The 19844-nt window shown below is 43.4% G+C and overlaps 1 protein-coding gene across 1 annotated transcript in view; it reads left to right on the top strand.

Annotated features, from left to right (window-relative positions):
- FAM180A (family with sequence similarity 180 member A) overlaps positions 1–19844 on the top strand; it is a 30400-nt gene that overhangs the window by 4831 nt on the left and 5725 nt on the right. The window lies entirely within an intron of this gene.

Here is a 19844-nt window from a genome sequence, read left to right on the forward strand (position 1 = left end):
AATAAACGTACATCATATACCTAAAAATAGATTCTTAAAAAACAAATTGTTCTACACTTTAAGTAGTAGAAAGCAGGCATTAGAAGGATATTTTCTGCCCTTTAAGAAATTAGAACACAGCAAAGACAAAAATATATTTTCAAGCAGGTCTGGAAAATATTTGAGAATTAATGAAATAAGGAGGCAATTAGGATATCTGCATGGCACAATGGCATCTGGAGCAGAGATCACAGACCCAGGGCCAAGGCAAGCTGCCTGCCTTGCACGGCAAAGGACAGTGCAGGGACTCTAGCTGGTGTCCCAGCAGGGTGATAGTCATGTGCATGGCATGTGCCTGAGGGAACGAGCTCTGCCTTTCAACAGGGATCACCTATTTGGACCCAGTGCCACACAGGTATGGCCTTACTGCTTCTGGCTCTGACATCTTGGCCCTATGCTTTGCTGTGCAGTGCAGACATGGCGCTCCCATTCCTTGTGGCAGATCCCTTGGGCATCAGCTGTGGTGGCAGTCTGGCACTATTGCAGGAAGAGCAGGGAGAGAACTGAAGAAGGGGTTGAAAAGGGATTAGTTATTAGTACCTGGGAAAGATGCCTGGTGTTGTGAAAGGTAGCTAGAATGTAACAGTCTCTGAAGGGATTTAACCTGCATAGGATAAATATCCAATAGTGTAGGACTGCGACTGTTATCAAGATCCTTTCCATCAAGTCCTGATTCCCCAAATGCTCCTTTAGGGGCAGACTTAATTAATTTAACCTGCATGGCGGTTGATCCCTGAATCAGAATTCACAGTGGATACCTGAAACTGAAAGACATACAAAGGATGCTTAAAAAAAAATATCAAAGTTTATAAACTTTTCTAGGGCAATGATGCTAAACTGTGATTGTTGCCGCTTGTCTGCAGCAAGCTCCGTTCGGTTGCTGGCTGGCCTGAGGCTATCCGCACCCCAGGGCCATTGAGCACTGACACCAATGTGAGGATGCAACAAATGGCGTTTATTTAACTGCGCAACAGCCTTATATAGTCGTCTTGTCCCGTACGAACTCACATGATAATGACACATCCTGCTCCTTTTGCCACGCCTGCCTTCCGTTACAGCCCGAGATTTTCCAGTCGCCGTACCCTAATCTACCTACATTTCCCCCTCCCCATGCTTCAAGTCATGCAAAGTAAAGCGTATCGCTGATTCTGGATCCTTGCATCAAAGCGTAAGCGTAGCTGGCGGATACAACATCCCGAGCCCAGGTTCTCCAGTAAGATTCCCCTGCAACTCCTGAGATGCAAAGCAAAAGCAAGCTAATCATAAGCGCATTGTTCAAAGCTTTTGTTTCACTCAGCAACGGCCGCCGTTCCTCATCTTTCTTGGCACCCTGCCACTTTAACAGACTCTGTACTGTCATGACTCCTCACGTCTGAAGGTCGAGGCTGGTGCTGTTTCGGCTTCCCCCACAGGTACTCCTGCAAAACATAAAGCTCGGACAGCGTACATATTACTTCGGGTTAGGATTTTGTTTTAAATCAGGGCGCAAACAGCGTGTAGGGACCCACTGTATAACATCATCCCGTTTGATGGTGGCATACCCCCTCCCGTGATGTAGCAGCTCCCAACCTGTTTCCCACTCCGCTGTCCCAGGGAACCGAACCTTGACTGGGGGGCCCACTTCTGGCACCCCTGGACCCCAGTGTCGCTCAACTGGGGCACACTCTTGGTCTCCCCGGGCAAAATGATTTAAAGAATAAAGAGCGCGATGTAAAATGTGAGATTGGTAGTTGACAGGAATTACGTCTGGGAATCCTTCCCCCTCCCCAAGAATCTTAATTCTGTGTTTTTGTTTCTTACTTAAACCTGGTTCCCTGTGTCTCGCAGAGCCCAGTCAGAGAATCCCAGCCTTGGTTACCCATAAATCCTGCTCTCTGTTGTTGAGCCACAAAGGTTGTATTGACCATTCGTTGCACAGTTTTCTGCAAACATGCAAACAAACAGGGTAACACAAGTAGGATAATGCCTATTATAAACATTCCCATAAGCAGACTCTATCTACAAAACATGTAGTTTACTTCAGAACACACTGTTATTCTCTATTATTCTAGCTGAAAGGAAAATTACTGACAGGAAAGCTGATTCTGTTTAAAGGTAACACAGATCAGGCCTTTTAGAGCCTACTCTGAGGCCTACTCTTGCTAAACCGTTGCTAAACCATCCGGTATCAATTTCCCCCTTTGGAAGTAGTTAGATTTATTATCTCACTACTTCCATATACTATTCTCAATTATTGCCTCAACACAACCCACGCAGATCCCTATGATAATTATAATCACAACTATATAAACTATTCCCTCTAATAATGTGGCTAACCATCCTTTTAGAGACAATCCACCTAATTCTTGCAGGATTTTGTTGAGCCAATTATTTCCTGCTGCATCCCTGATTGCCCTGCTGTCTTCTACTACTCTCTGTCGGATCTCCGGATCTAAATCCCACCTCCACATATGGTTTAATACACTTGATCGGAAACCACCGTACTCCTGTGCCTGTAGAGACAGAAGCATAATCTCGACCCATTAGTAATAGTTCCCCTGGTCCTAACCCCTCGTTAGTACCTGGTTCCCTATACCACACTTTGCCTTTGTTTTTCACATAGCTTGCTCCCTGTCGAACTGCCTCCCAATGTATTACAATTGGGGGTCGCTCCTGATCTCCTGCTAAAGTTAAATGGTTAAGTACACAAACAGCTTTTGCAAGTCTCTCAGAAGGTTCAGTCACCTCTCCCCCTTTTTGTTTTTGCAGAAGCTGTTTTAATGTACTATGAGCACGTTCCACAATCGCCTGACCCGTAGGCGAATGAGGAATCCCGGTGACATGTGTAATACCCCATAGTTGACAAAATTGACGAAAAATTTATGAACAGTATGCTGGTCCATTATCAGTCTTAAGTTGTTGTGGAACCCCAAGACTTGTAAAGCAAGCAAGTAAATGTCATTTGACATGACGACCTGTTTCCCCAGTTTGTGCTGTTGCCCATATTATATGTGAAAACGTATCAACAGATACATGAACATATTTGAGCCTTCCAAATTCTGCAATGTGAGTAACGTCCATTTGCCACAGTTGCAACGCACTCAGCTCTCGAGGATTTACCCCTATTCCAATTCCCATGCCAATTTTCTGACAACTAGGACAAACACTAACTAATTCACGTGCTTGTGCCATGGTGAGGTGAAATTGTTTCGCTAACATTTTCGCTGATTGATGAAAGAATTGATGGGATAGGTGTATTTGTTCAAATAAATTTGGTGATATTTGTGTATAGGATACAAGTGTGTCTGCTTTATTATTTCCAATGCTCAAATCTTGATCAAATTGATGACTACGAATGTGGGTGACAAAATAAGGTATCTCTCTGAGGTTTATTGCTTGATGCAACTGTAGCAAAATGTTGTAAAGTCGCATATTTCTTATTGGTCGTATAAAAGCTCTTTCAATTCGATTTACAATGCCTGCTGCATAAAGAGAGTCTGTTACAATATTTACAGGTAAATCCTTCCATTTTACAAAAACCTGGTATATCGCAAAAAATTCAAGTGTCTGCAATGAGTCCTCAGTTTGACCTGAGAATTTACAATGTTTCCATTGTCCATCCTCTTGCCAGGTAATAACTGCTGAATGTGATCGCTTTCCTGCATCAGTAAAAACAGTTAGTCCAGTCACAGGTATCTCTGATCTGATAGGTTTTTCTTCCCAATCCTGTTTTCAAATAAACTGTAGCTTTATATCTCTTGGCAAATGTGTTAACAATTGTCCAGTAAAGTCCTGTAAGGCTATTTGAAAAAGAGTTGACTGATTTGTTAACCACTATAGATATTCCTTTCTGATAGGTAAATAGATAGCATCTGAGTCTAGTCCGGTAATGTCTGTAATCCTTTTATGCACTTTGACAAGCAATTGTGCTATTGCTTCCACTCTGGTACAAATTGTTGTTTTAGGATGAAAAACCAAAGAGTCCACTCGAGCATTGCCTTCTGCAATAAACCCAGGCAAATTAGTATGATTTCTTACATGTAAAACATAAAACAATGCAGTTCGGATTTGAATTTCTTGCCACAGAGCTCGCAGCAATTCAAAAACACACTGATTACATGTATGCTCTATAACAGATCTATCCAATTGCTTTATAATGCCAGCTACGTATGCTGAATCAGCAATCAAATTAAAGGGAATGGGAAAATTCTGAAATATTTTTAATACAGCTCGTAATTCTACCACCTGAGGTGAACCCTTTTGTTGTATTACCATAGATTCCCACTTGCCATCAGAATACCAGACAAGGCCCGCCTTGCCTCTGTTCCCAGATCCATCCGTAAAAATGGTAGTTCCATCCACAGGAGTGTCTGCGCACCACACTCCTGTGGCAATTGGAAGTTCCACACTCAATTTTATAACAGGATGGGAGGGCAAGTGGTAAACAACCTGTCCCGAGAAATTCTCCATAGCTGTTTGCAAAGCAAAGCTATTAGCCATACACCACTCTAAATATTGAGCTGCAAAATAGGAATGGTTAGTGATGCAGGGATCTCTGGCCACAAGCTCCCGACATCGCATCCGTCCTTTGATGAATAATCTGTGCCAATAGCTCTGTAACGAATCTGATCATTCTGAATTCCATTGACCAATTATTGCATACGGAATTTGCCTATCAAACAAAGTGATAATTTGTATTTCCTGATTCAAATCAATATGATGTACAAATTTGGAATGTAGCCTGCTTTCTATTTCTGTAATCAGTTGCTGTATCTCTGAAATAGTGTGTCGTGGTGCTGTTAAAGTTGTGTCCCCTGCTAACAATTGGAATAGAGACTGCATTTGTGACCACGTAAGCCCCAAGTACGGCCGCAGCCATAACTTGAGCCTTATGTTCCACGGTACCCACTTTTGCACATGCCTTTATCATAGCATTCAAATCTGTTTTTCCAGGTAAAGCTTCAATGATCTTTTGACAATCAGCATTAGCATTATCCCTGTTTGCCACAGGTCCAAGGCTTGGCAGCCGCACAGGTTAACCCCGTGTGGAAACACCAGTCCTGCGCTCCCTGCTGTTTGGGCTGCGAGTTAACTGCATAGGCCTGGAACTGGTTGGGAAGATTCATTTGTGTCAGCATACGGTTCCCCCGCCACGTTCTTTCTCCAGTTTCCCTCTATTCTGCAGCTGGTTGTTATCAGCTGACCTTGAGCATTATACTGAGACCTGCACAGCTTCACAAAATGCCCCAGCTTCCCACAGCAATGACACATCAAAACAGAGTTATCTCTCCCACTCAGCTTCAACTTCTTAAGGCAGTTTTTCTTAAAGTGACCTTCCTGTTCGCATGTATAACAACGATGAACTACCTTAATTGCCGCCGCAAAAGTTTTTGCTAAATGCTCCATCTGAAATGTGGTGGTTCCTACTTTCTCACAAGCATCCATTAGCTCAGTTAAGGTGGCATTACTATTTGCCATCCCTGCAACAACTTTTCTGCAGTCCTCACCTGTGTTGTCTTTCGCTAACTATAGTGGTAATGCTTCTTTTACAATTTTCCAATCTAACAGTTGCCAAATATTTCTTCCCTCAGGACCCGCACCCACAATCACCGGATATGCCCGTGGAATCACAACTCCTTCTAATAACACATCTCGAATGACCCCTTTCCATTTCACTCTTCCCTCATCTCCCCCCCCTTCCCTTGTATACGCGGGCGGAAGCTGACCCTCTCCCTCACCTCCCACATTACCAGATGGATGCAAACCTCCCCCCTCGCCCTGATCTAAAGGTGGAGTAGGGAGTTGTAAAGGAGGTTGAGGTGGCCCTAATACTTGTCTCGAACACAGAGGGGGGTTTTTGGGGGAGACATAGTCACGTGTCCCGAGGCGTTGGCTGAACGATGCTGCTGCAATTCCGTCTTTAATTCTTCCAGTCGTCTACCAAGCTCTGTCATGTCAAGTTCGTGTCCATTTCGTGATGGTAACAGTCCTTTAAGTCCTTGTGACTCTGGTACTGCTGACTCTGTAAATGGCTAATCCGGTAAAGGTGGGTACAAAGCATGTTTACCCTCCTTCTTGTCGTCCTGCTCAGCCTCATCCGTAGAGAGATCAATGAGAGGAGGAGGGGGTTTCGGAGGGGGTTTCTGCCAAGTCTCCTGTTCAGCGTCTGAATCAATTAGTCCAAATCGAGCTCGTGTTTTAGGGCGCACTATCAGTCCTGATGGATCTGTATCTATTTTACTCGCTCCCCACTCCTCAGCTTTTTTCGGAGCCGTCCGCACCGACGGTGATAAAGGAGCTGCCACCGGTACAGCCACCGGGGCCGTGGGAGGTGTTGGTCCTGCAAACAGTGAGGGGGTAGTAGACGTCTGCGGTCCTAAAGCCATAAAAGCTGAATGTGTGACTTCTCTCTCTGCTTTTATTCCTTTTAACGCTTCACTAACCAGCCTCCATGTAGCAGACAATTTAAAGGCTTCCTTATCACCACTTGACACCGCATTCCAGAGAGAGTCACCAATCTTCTCCCATAAAGGCACTTCAAAGACATCATTAAAGGTTGTAAAATGTCCTTTATCTTTTGCCCAAAACAGTAACTGCTTTAATGCAGCTTCGTCATATTTAATTCCTCTCTCAGAGAGTATATGTTGGAGGAGTTTCACCACTGTCACTTCTGTCTTGGTCAGGGTAGACCCCATGTAAACACGTCCGAGCCGCATCCCATGTCACCCAGTCCTCCCGCGCAGTCCGTAGCAGCCACAAGATAACTCCCCATGTTTTTAATTCTTTGGCAGAACCCGCTGCCATAGCTCGCTCAGCGAGCTGCATCGAGCACCGCTCCCAGGTATTCGGCTGTAAACAATCAGCCGGTCCTGCCACCGCCCCCCCCTTTAACGAGACGGTCCACACACTGGGCTACGTCTTTCGATTTCACAGAAATCTTAAATTCCCCGCCCAGTAACGAAATCACCTTTATCAAGGTTTCCACGGTTCGCGAACCCACTCCGACCGCCTGCGGTCCGCCAGCCCAGCAATCACGTCGGGGTCACCACTTGTTGCCGCTTGTCTGCAGCAAGCTCCGTTCGGTTGCTGGCTGGCCTGAGGCTATCCGCACCCCAGGGCCATTGAGCACTGACACCAATGTGAGGATGCAACAAATGGCGTTTATTTAACTGCGCAACAGCCTTATATAGTCGTCTTGTCCCGTACGAACTCACATGATAATGACACATCCTGCTCCTTTTGCCACGCCTGCCTTCCGTTACAGCCCGAGATTTTCCGGTCGCCGTACCCTAATCTACCTACATGTGATGAGATCAGGAGGACAGATTATAGAAGCTTCCACATTTTAGTTTAGATCACAGATGAATATTGTACTCTATAAAAGCAGTCATGATGTTAGCAAGGAAGGATCTAAGTGATTCTGAGGCTCTTTTCACCACAGGAAGCAGGCAAAAAATGACTAAAGCTTACAGCTCATACAGTCAAAACTGGTTCACAATCAAAGTTAAAAAGAGAAAGGAGCTAGAGGAAATCTGGGTGAGCAACAAGAGGAAGACACATGAGGTAAAGCTGTTTTCTCTTTGATATGTGCTGAACTATGTAAGAACTAAGAGCTGAAAGTGGCACCAGTAGAATCTTCTCAGTAATCCCAGTTCCATCCCAGTACTGAGGACTGGCAAGTCAGTAAGATATTTACTGCCGCGTTGGTCATGTTTTTAGGATTCCTGCATGCTGTAGTGTCCCATCTATTTGCCTCAGTCCCAGGTATAGAAGTGTTATGGGATCCGGATCAGTTTGCACAATGGTCCTCATGTCCCAACCAAAGTGCAGCTCAGAAGCACCTCCTGCCACTCAAATCCCTCCTTACACTTTCATATGGAAATAGCTCCCTTCACTTTACCTTTAACAACCACCTCACTGCTCTTAATGCATGCTCTTAAGCCAATGTTCCCTTCCATAGGCGAAGCAGCTCTGTTACAAATGAAATAACTCATGTACGAATGAAAGTCTGTAGGGCAATCTGTGAGTTCCCTCCTGCTTATTTTATACTCGTCTGCTGGGCCTAGAGACCCCACTGGTACCTGGCATTATGCAAACACAGAGTAAAAAAAATCTTTCCTTCTCCAAATAACTTTCAGTGTAATTAAGGAGAGGAAACATTAGCATCCCTTTTCATTGTGAGGCACCAAGTAATTAAATAACTTGCCCCCGGGTCTCTTCAGGATGACTGTGTGCACGTAGTCCTGTATGTTGTTAATAGTGGTGATTTTTTTTCTTATTCTGTTTCTGAAGCATAAAGTGCGTTTCTTGTTTTCTTGGGGTAGATCATGCCAGATTCAGCAGGAGCGTAATGACTTCTCAGGCAGAAAGAAATCCTGTCAGAAGCACTGAATAGTACAATGTCATTGAAAGGAAAGTCAGAAGGTCTTAATGAACTTCATCAGGCTGCAGAGCCTCTGATTACTCAAATAGTGACAGGCAAAAATGTAAATTGCTGAGGTAAAGCACTGAGTGGTGGAGCAATTAACTTCGCACACAGTGCCTGTGCTCGGGTTCAAGGCAGGGCAGGACCTGTAGTGCTGGCTTAGGGTGTTGAAGACAAACAGTGGTGCTTGCCCACGTGCACAGCCTGCACCCACCTTGAATCAGGACTCTGCAAAACCAGGCACTCCCCCTCTGCAACCCAGTGGCTCTGCAGAAGGGAGCTGAGTCCATCCAAGATGGAGAGAAGCTAGCTGGGTACATGGACCTGGCTGCAGTAAAACAGGGAGCTGTGCGAGTGTCTTGGTTTGAAGTGGGCATACCAGTCTGCTCTTGCTTTAACTTTAATACCACTGAAATCTGCAAACCAGCACCACTGAAGTCAATGAGAGCTTTGCACTCTCAGGAGTGAGACTACAATCTCAATCATTATCTGGAATTTGACTTCTTGTAGTAACCCTGATTTTTAAAAGCTCCCAGTCCAAACGTGTGATTTGTTGGTTAAATTGTTTTTCAGCAAAATAGCACTGGCATGGGTGAAGCTCATGCAGGTCAGCTACATGGATAATTGACAGTGGGAAACAGAGGAGGAAATGTATCAAAGCATCATAAACAGAAAAAAAAAAAAGCAACTTGAGGATAAGCTGCAAACAACACTTGTAGGGAGATGCATGGACAAAAGTCCCCAAGGGGACAGTCATCTATGGGGTTTTCTCTCCCACTGGAAGGAAAGAAAGCAGAGGAATGGATCCTGTATGCCTCTGTTGTCCCTGTGTCTCTCATTACCCTGAAATCCTGTTTTATTTGGCTATTGCTGTGGCAGCTTTATGATACATCCCCACAGCATACTTGCTAATACGGAGACATTAAACCAGCCTGAGTCTGCACCACAAGTCACAGGGCTCCCTTGCCTACTCAGTCGCTAATCCTTAGCCAGTAACTCTTTTTATCCTCCCTGAGGTGCTCCAGGCTGCAGCTATTACCTGGCTCCTTTTGTCTCACTATTGAGGTGCTTGTGGCAGGGCAAGCTCAGTGTTGGGCTTGAGACTAAGAAGAATGTGAGGAGGAGAGGAGCAGAGTTAAATAAGCTCCACTACTCCCAGTTTCCACAAACATTCCTTTCCTCTGGTGAAAGTGTATGTGGGGCCTTTCCTGGCCCAGTTTGCCAATTAGGTTTGGCAGCTCCCCAGTTCCCCTGAGATCAGCACACATACCACTCGTCCTCTGGAAATTCCTCCCCAGCCACAGGGAAACAGGTCACCAGCCAGGAGCCAGGCTAAAAACTCGCTCAGTCTTTCTCCTCTCAGGCAGAACCAGGTTAAAAAAGCCACTGAGAAAGGGAAAAATAAGTTGTTCAAAGCTCAGAGGTTACTTGGCAGGAAATGGGACAGTGGAAGGGCAATGCTGAGCTGCAGTCTCATGTTGGAGACCCAAACGCACAAGGTCTTCTGCAATGCCTGCATGACCCCCCACCCCCTGGCACGGCACTGGGGGACCAGAGCACTTTTGGTTAGGCTTTGCCTAATTGTGAAGAGAGTAAACTGAACCAGACTGCATGTGGATATCTGCTGCAAGCCAGAACATCAGGTTTTCATTGCATCCATCTATTTGGCAGGTGGTAGCATACCCCAAAATGGAGTTGATGCTTCTAATCTCTTCTCTGTCTTGGAAAGAGTACAAACTCTCCAATCTGGCAGGGCTTATTTGAGCCACAGAGAGGGAGACAAAAGAGGCAAAGGCAAAAGGCAGAGATGCTGAGAAAGAACAGAGAAAAAGCTGAAGGTAAAAATGGCAAATGGAAGGAAGTAGTATGAACGAGAGGAAAAGAGGAAGAGAAAGGAAAAGTGTGGAGAGAGAGAAGTTGTGATGAAGGTGGATAGGAAAGATTAAAGTACACATACATTTAAGATTAGGGTGGCATTCACCCCCTTGTCAGCATGGTATGCATCCCCATTTGAACTCACCCTTCAGAAGATGTCTATCTGTCACAGCTGGTCTTCATCTTATCCATCTGCTTCTCAGGCCTATGGGATGGTTGCATTTCTTTGGAGCTGGCACTGCCTTTTTCTCACGTAAGCAGGACTCATATTTGCTTCTGGTCCCCAGCAGCCTCTCAGCACACCAGGATATTGTGATACACTAGTCTGGGCAATTCACCACCGGTCATAGTATGAAAGTTAAAGCTACTGTTACTGAATCAGCAATATGTCGAGGTCTCTGCACATCTCTTTTTTTTTTTTTTTTGTCTCCCTTTGAGCTTTCTAAACTATGTAGGTGTGAAAAAAGACTCTTCCCACTGCCCAAGAAACAGCCTGTTTTATTCCACAGAAGCTTCAAGTAACTTGCATTTTTACAAGGCTATGGGGCTACAGCATTTCCCATTAATACCAGTCAAGCTTTCCCTTTAACATCAGTTGTAGTAACAGCACCACAGCTACACAAAGTCCCTGTTTCCTCCTATCAGTCCCTGGAGGAACAGATCAAGTTCTGCAGGCCCTCGGTTTCCTCCCCAGTTTTCATAATGCTCACAGCCATGACATTACATTTTTGTTTATGCCTGACTCTAAAGACACACAAAATAATTGTTAATTGAATGTATTTATTAAACGCAGATTTTATGTCTGAGGGAACTGCTTGTGTCTTAAGCCCCCTCCTAAAATAAAAGGCATTTAAGGCATGCCTCATTTTTATTTACTGCAATTGTTCATGGCTTGGCACTGAACAAACTCCATTTCCAGTTAAACACTACTTGTAGACATCCTAATATAGTACAGCGTGTGTTAAGTGAAACCATTCATTTGTCATAGTCGCAGCAACTTCTGGTTTTCCGGATTGCCATTCCAATTTGGCGTGAAGTTTTGGAAGATAATAAGTCTAATGATAAAAATGTATATACTGCTTGTTTTCTTGCTTTCTAGCACCAGGGTTTTTAATAAACAGAGCTCAAAGGGGCTGACCTACTTTGCCTTGTACATAGCAAATCTAAAGCTTAGTTGGGTCCTCACAAAGATACAAGGATAGAAAAGTACCCAAAGATTTTTCCACACTGGGGTGCCCCATAACAGGAATCAGATACAATTAGTTTAGGCTCAAGAGTGAAGGGCAGTCTGTGACTGCCATGTTGGGCTCTGCAGCAGAAGGAAGACAGTAACATGGCTATGCTTCCACACAGCATGCCTGGGAGAAGCCAGGACAAAATAAACTGACAGCATGGTGTCTGAGCTCACCTCATAGGGTTTCTATTTTGATGAATGGACTACAGATACCAGGTTCCTCTGTCAACCACCAAGAACAGCCAAAACCTGTTTTCTGGCCCAGGCCTGGGGTTTTTACCTTCATTATCTAACCCTCCTGCCTTCCTGTACCAGGTCTCTGTCTCTCACTGTGTCCCATGTCTCCCTAAAACCAGCCCTTCTGCACAGAGGGAAGACAGTAGCTGCTTGGCTGAGGTCTGGGCAATGTTGCATGTGGTGTATGGAAGGAATCCTCGAGGAACACAGGGAGCTGAGAAGGGAGATTTAGATGTTTAGCAATGGGACTAAGAAAGATGAGGCAGTCACAAGCTGTCAATCACGCAGACTGGGGGCTTGTCTTGCCATGGTGCTGTATTTCTCATGTTCACAGCAGGGAAATGCTGTGGGTTTCAGCTGTTGAAAAAGTCTGTCTTTAAAGGGTCTGTCTGGTAAATAGCTAAGTGTCAAAGATACCATAAGAAATGGTATTTCCCTAGAAAGACACTTTTTCTAGCCAGAAATCATATTTAGGGAGCAGGCTGTTGGACATTTGCTGGGAATTTCTGGATGCCCTTCAAACCGTGAATGACTAACTGCATGTGCCACAGACCATCAATCCAGCACTCGGTTATGTCAGCTCTAATCTCTGTGCATGCTGCTCACAGCCAGTGTGGTCCAGCTGAGGTGAACTCCAAAGCTGAACATGTGCACATATATCCTCCAAAGGAACAGATGGGGACTCTTAAGCAAAATATCACCATCAAGGCAAAGAGATCAGTTTCTACTTGCACAGATTTCTCAGTGAGGTGGAAGTAACCAACTCATCACGTCTTAAATACTCTATACCCTTCCCTCCTTTCTATTTACTTGATCAAAGAAGTCATTGTGTATCATGTCCAGCTGGCTTTTCAGTCCCATCTGTGATGTTTACCAGGAGCTTTTCACTCCTAGTTGAATTCATGCTGCCAAAGAAGACATAAACTGTCAAAGAAGCAAATGTATCTCCCCTGATGCCTCTGTATATGAATGCTGCTGAACCCGAGGCTGGACCTCAGCACCCCCTGAATGTCTGCCGGCTGAGGTGGAAAAGAGGGTGCTAGTCTTTCTCACTGCAGTTCAGCTGGGAGCAGCTACCTGAATGTATTGTGGTTTACTTATCTGTTTTCAAAACCCAGTGCATTTCCTTCTGGGTGCTTTTGTTGACAAAGTAGTGTGTGCATTATTTAAATAAAGTTATAATTCATCTTCTGAGTGTCCCTTTCACAACAAACTGGAGCGCTCACACCAGCCTCTCTCTGTAACCCAACACAAAGGTTTAACAGCTACTAATTCAGTGTATTTGAGGAGCTCAGCCATGACAAGCTAGTTTGCATTCTGCTTCATCCTTAGTATCTGCCCACTGGGCAGAGGTCAAAACAGAAATTAAAGATTACTGAGGCTAGCATTTAGAAGTATAAATAGGGGGACAAGTAGTCCCTGCCTTATTTTGTGGCCATGCTAAATGTCAATCTACCTCTATAAATGATTAGTTTGTTGTATTAGTGTGCTCCAGTATCTCAGACAATGTTTACCTCTTACCTATAGGCCAAAGACCAGTAATAAAATTCCCCTAATATGACAAAAGGAAGTCATATGAAGACAATGTAAGATGAATATCAATTACATGTTCACAAACAGATGATCCCTATAAGCTTACCTGAGAGATCATCATCACTACCAAGGTGAGGAAGAACTGTCACGCAGAATTATCATACGATGAAATCTAGTTTTTGCAAGGAGTGCTTCTCTAGGCACAAGACAACAGATGTCAGATTGATCAAAATAATTGTTCATTAGCAGCCTATAATGACAACCCACAGAGTGTATATATGCTGGCAAAAACTTTTCTAAGTAAACACATTCCATTATGCAAGCTTCAGAGTTTTTGAATTAGTGAGAAGAAGACCCAAATCCAGGAAAAGACAGGTTGAAATTTACAATGTGAGTATCACAGCACCTTATCTAAAGTGCTTCTCCACAGTAATAATGCCTTCTTTACCAGTCCCCACACACAGAGGAGTTAAATCAAAGAACAGGCTCCCAGCTGGTTTCAGTCAGCAATATGCTAGAGGTTTTCACTGGAAATCGTCTTCCCTTTCTCCAAACTTATTCTTCCTAAGTTTAGAGCATGAGGTCATTAACATTTTTTCATTAAACATTTACTTAGGCTATTTTCCTGTAAGCCAAAATCTATTTCACAAGCTCAGCTCAACAGATTCGAGGAGAAGAGAGTGTATGGTAAGGAAGAACAGCACTGAATCAAATACACGGGACAAATTGGCAGGGTCCTCTTGGGCTGGGAGCCATTGAGAGGTGGCATCTGTAGGGGCAGGAACTGCAGCAGCGAAAGATGTTGAGTTTTGAATTTCCATCCATTTCAGGAGCAACTGTCAGCATTTTGTGCCTTTCAGGTCCTGCTCCTCAGAAAACTAGATATTTCGGTTATTTTGTTGGCTGTAAGATTTCTGTAAGGCCAAAGCTTCTCTTCTTCTCTTCCCTCCGATCCCAAGTGTGCCTTTCACAGCATAGGGCTCTCTGTGATCTGACTGCCCACAGAGCAGCATCACAGGGCTGGTGGTGCCAGCTCAGGTCATCTGAGGACCTCATCCACAGTATCCGGCTGCCTTTAGCAATTTGCAATACTCAAGGTTCTGGCAGGGCTTTCTGTATTTAATGGTGAATCCAGTTGTATGTCAGTCTCAGCTTTATTTCAGCATATTGTGAAACCTGAAAGATCTAGGAATAGTCAGATTTTAGGAGAGCATGAAATAACAAGGAACAGTGGAAAAATGACATCTTTGTAAAATGGAAATCCCATATGTGTGTTTGTGGAGTGGGGAAGGCAGCTATAAAAATAATCCATTTTGCATTCATCCTTCAGATTCCTTTGCTATGTTTCCAAAAATATCACAAAGACTGTCTTGGCCTACCATTGCATCTGCATACATTGAAATCCACCGATTAGATTTTGTGGTTGATTATATTTAAGTTTCATTAATTTTTAAATATTATTTTCATGTAGATGCAGAAACTGACATAGTGGGGCCCAGACATTCATGCAGGTGTGAACTTGACAGAATACATGGCTTCTCATGGTGACCCTCACTCACCGCTCCAGGAGAGACATGTGGTTCCCCTGCCTCTTACACAGGGATATAGCACAGCTTTTCACCCTTCATGTTTTGCTCAGGTGGCAAAACAGCTGTACCAGTCCAGTTCAGACACATACCTGAATCCATCTTCAGCTCTGAGTTACTTTCTCAGACTTCTTGTCTTTATCATTACTACTAGAAAATGCACAATGTTTTGAAAAGGCACTGTCTCCAGAAATAACTAATTTCCTCACAAAAAGGACCCAGCGTCCCCCTACTTTTTGTTTATTTGTCAAGGCTGATTTATACGCTTTCTCCATCCAGCACACATTTGTGCCATTAAGAAAACCAGCAGCAGGTGCACTGACATTTGGAGCTCAATGAACATCTGGAAAGGCAGCTGAGGTTTCCCTGTTTTTGAAGAACAAGTGAAATCCCAGATCAGAGGAGGCAGAAAACTGGGATTTATTTATTCTCCTCCTAATAATTTATATCAACTAGAGTGGAGATTTGAAGGAAAGGGGAAGACAATTCTGGTTCTTTCTAGCCTGAGGGGGAAGAAATGGTCAATATAATGTTTATTCCTCCTCAGTGTTGAGCTGCAATGTTGGTACTTAGTGAGTTTGAGGAACAGCTTGTTGTTTCACATGTGTGCTACTATATGTGGGTGAGCAGTTCATAGACAAATAAAATAATAAATAGCTTGTTATGAGTTAAATAACAGTTCCTAGATCCACCGTCAAACACTTGAATTTTCTTGCTAGTTGAAACAGAGGGCTTAAGTGAATAATTCCAAGGTCCCCATCATTTCTTCTGTTTTTCTTCACCTCAACTAACAGCTCCATGATCTCAGTGGGGCAGTTCCCATGGGATAATTCAGCACAGGACAATTCCATCAGCAATAACAAGAAAACTTTATTATTTTTGTTAATCTGCAGATCATATGGCCATAGATTTTAAAGTCAGAATGCCCATGTATTTTTTCAATTTGTCCACCTGCACAGAATTTCATGTAGTGTCCCTTTCAACAGATCCAATGTGTTGTGTTTCAAATGGTTCTATGATTAATGCATATTTTCTGAAAAGGCAGACTGTTCGAACCGGAAGACATAATGAGATGGAAATCAGCTAATTCTCTTGTTAGCATGTAGCAGGGCATTGCCATTCTCCCAGATAAAAAGGCAAGGTAATTTCAAAGAGAGTTCCTGAATCTACATAGCATTGGTTGTTTAGATAAAGAACATGACGTTGTTCCTACTCTCTGAATAGATGTTTTATGGAACTAGTCAATGACAACAGTTAATATTTGGACTGAAGAATCTGAGCTGTCATTCAAGACAATGAAATAAAATTCATACTTGTCACTGCTAGGTCTGTGGTTCAAACTGGACCTTTGATTCCTTTTTCACCATTCAATCTTGGAATAAAATTTAGATATTCTTTGTGCCAGTTGAATTTACTCTATTAAAAGTTCAGGGGGGTGTAAGCATAGAAGAGAAAGAAGTGTTTGGCAGCTAGTGGTCCTGCAGCTGGTCCTCACTTCCAGCAGGAGCAATGACTACACTAGTTGAGGTGGCCATCCACAGAAAGGAGCTCATGAGCTTGGTGGTTAGATCAAGGGTGTATAGGCATGAGGAAAGGCTTCTACTTTTCCTAACCAGGGCTGACATCCATCCTTATGTCATGTGAGAACTGCAATCATCACCAAATATCCCAGGAGCTGTTGGACCACACTTGCACCGGGAGTTTCTCACATGTAGGAGCACTGCTGGTGTAGCAGCTGTGATGGAGAGTGAGACAGCTAAAACCTACCACTTTTTTTTTTTTTGTTTTCTTTTTCCCTTCATTCATGACAAGACAGATCCCTGGCTTAGCTCACTGTGTGGCCACATAAAGTGGTGTCAGCACAAAGGGAAGGAGGGAGAGTCCGATTGGGAACAGGCACACCGGACTGCCCCTTGCAGCTGCAGCTGTGATTAGGTCAGCCTCAACAAAACCCTAGCTACTCAGTCGCCTTTGCCTGCCAGGAAACCAAGGAAGCCTGACTGAAAAAGAAAGTACAACAAAGTGTAAAAAGGACATTCGTAACTACTGGATGCTTTTCCTCTGTGCACAGTGTCTCATCTCTGTGTAAAAAGGTACCTCGGAGGTGGTGCACGGCTCAAGCCCACCCCTTTGGGCTCTGTGATGCTAATATTAAAAGGGCAGAGAACCAGAAAGAGAGGCTTGGTTTTGAAGGTCTTTCCTTTCAGAGCAGCAATAGCATGATGCATAGGGCTCTTGGAGCTTCTGCAGTGCTGTCTTTTCCCACAAAGCAGAGCTCTGATTGCCATTGCTCTTGCTCCATTGTTCAACAGGAGAGTCATCCATTTCACTGTGCTCCTAGGGTCCTTTCCCTACAAGCTCAGAAGCAAATCATCAAAAACCAGCTGTATTTCTTCCCTCACTTCTCTGCTCCTTCCAGGGAGAAATGGAAATAGATTGGATCATCATTATGTCCCTTCATTTGTTAATTTGTAAGAAATATTTTCCAGTGTATTTAACTAAGATTGCTTTGTGTCTTCCTGTCTATGTTTAGCCTGCACCCAGGGCTAAACAATAACCAGTTGTTCTATCACCCAAGACCCCTCCTCAGATGAGAAAGGGAATTGGGAAAAGAAGGGACACTTGTGGGTTGAAATTTAAACAGATCTACTAAGATAAGAGAACCAATATCAATACTAATACAAAGGACACAAAATTATACTTAGCTCATAGAGTGGTAGCAAGTCCCTCCAGAGACAGTTACTGCTGAGAAGGAGAGAGAGGGAAAACATGGCAGAACAAAAAAACCCTCTAATTGCTAGCAGCTTTCCCATTTATAGTGAACCTGACGTTAATGCTATAGAATACACCTGTGGGCCAGCCTGGGTCAGCTGCCCTGGATTTAACTGCTAATGGCCTTGATCACCATACCACAGCTGGCCACAAACTGAAACAAAATGCAACAGAAAATTGATTCTATAAATTTTATCCCTGCAAAACCAAGACACTTCCTCTCACATAAGTGCTATTGTGAGCAACACAGATAAGGAAGGAGAGGTGACCCTGCAATGAAGACAGGGACATAAAGCACTGGTTCATTTCCCAAGTCTGCCTGAAATTTCCTGCATTCCCAAAATTGCTTATTGCCTCTGTGTTAAACCTGTGGAACAGGGTTGATATTTCCTTTCTTTATTGCTGCCCTTCACTCATATAGTGTTCACCATAGCCTATCCCCAGTTCCTAGTAATATGGCAGCAAACTGAAGGATAACGATATATTCCACTTCTTTTTTCCTTCAGTGTCTCTGCATTTTTTCTCTCCACCCCTTCTGCAGCAACTTTATTCCAGCATATTAAAGGCCTCTCTTGGCTGACTGCATCTTTTTTTTGTAAGTTTAAATAATTCCACGTGGGAACCCCCTCCTTATGGCAAAGGGAAGAGTAAATAACATAGCATACATTGCTCCAGGCTGGGAACAGGTGAAAATGCTGCATAATGGAAATTTCATCTGAGGGAATGAATTGTCAGATCATTTTAGTTGGTTGATGCTAGTCATATCTTTGAAACTATTTTACTTAAATCATAAAAGAAAAAAATATCCTCCTCCACTCACAAACACAGGCTCAGATGCACCATTTCCTTCTCTAGCAATATCCATTTCTGTAAACATAAGGCTTTTTTTGGTCTTTCTAATACACCTTTACATTTCTTACTCATACCAGATAGCTGGAAAGGTTACTACTACTCTAGTTTTTGTATAGAAACTCTGTTGCACGTTAATCTAATCTAATACAACTCACGACATTTATGAAGCACAGAAGTGTAGGCTGGAGTGGGTTCTGTTCTACGGAACTGAGACACCCTTTCAGAATACGTGTGTTTCTTAAAAAGGAGATAAATTAGCAAAAGGTAACTTTGAAAAAAACTGATTATGTGATGAAATAGGGAACTGAATACAATCTGTTATTATTTCTAAGTGTTTTAAACTGATTTTTTTTCTATGAACAATATTTCCTGTTGCCAACTTTTGTAGGGAGACCTACTTCCTACATTCTTATTGACAAAACTTAGACTTTCAAGATGGAGCTTTTTTCTTTTAACCATTCTCTTTATAACTAAAGAAGAAACAAATGCCTCACTTTTAGCCAACAGACAAAAATAATGAGAGACCATTGCCACTATTAACTTTAGACTTAGGAGCTCAGATAGCAAGGATATGGAGCTGAAAGTAAAAAGAGGCAAATTCTCTTGGTAGCTGCTTTTAAAAATATACTAGTTCATGTTGGTTTGTAATTAAAATGTCTTCTCCATCTCGCTGCTGTGTCCTCCTAAGGGGCATTGGGATTTAATCTCCCAATAATGGAGATTTAAATGTATTAAAGTTGGAATGCACAAGGCTTTGCATTGCACTTGTTGTCATGGGAGCTACTTATGTGAGTAACTGCAATTCCAGATAGAAGTTTCAGAATCTAGCCTATAGCACTGCAGTGTTTTTTTCCTTGTATTTCTAGGGTTTTGTGCGTGTTTCCCTTATTTTATTCCTCTTATTCTTCCTGCAGCTTCCCGCTATTTCCATTTCTCCAGTTCCAGGGCAAAGTGTTCAATCATTTCTGATATAGCAGTTTTGATACATAAAAGCAAAAAGTCAGGAAGCATAGAGGAGCTATGCCTGAGCATGCTCTGTTGCAGGGCTGGCCAGGTTCTACTCAGGTTGTGTGCCCTGGTAGTGATTGCAAGCCCAAGGCAGTATAAACACCTTGCAGATGGTGAACACGCACCCTTCTGGGCATGAGGCAAGTGCAGGACAAGAAGTAAAGGATAGGATTACTATGCATAAAACCTGTCCATCACTTATTAACACTGTACTTTTTGTGATTTACATTACTACTTTCACTGCCCACCACACATCTCTCATAGGTCAACACCACGTCACCCTGGAGGAGGCACTGCCTCTGGT

The sequence above is a fragment of the Nyctibius grandis genome, chromosome 5, assembly GCF_013368605.1.
Source record: "Nyctibius grandis isolate bNycGra1 chromosome 5, bNycGra1.pri, whole genome shotgun sequence".
Classification (NCBI taxonomy): domain Eukaryota; kingdom Metazoa; phylum Chordata; class Aves; order Nyctibiiformes; family Nyctibiidae; genus Nyctibius; species Nyctibius grandis.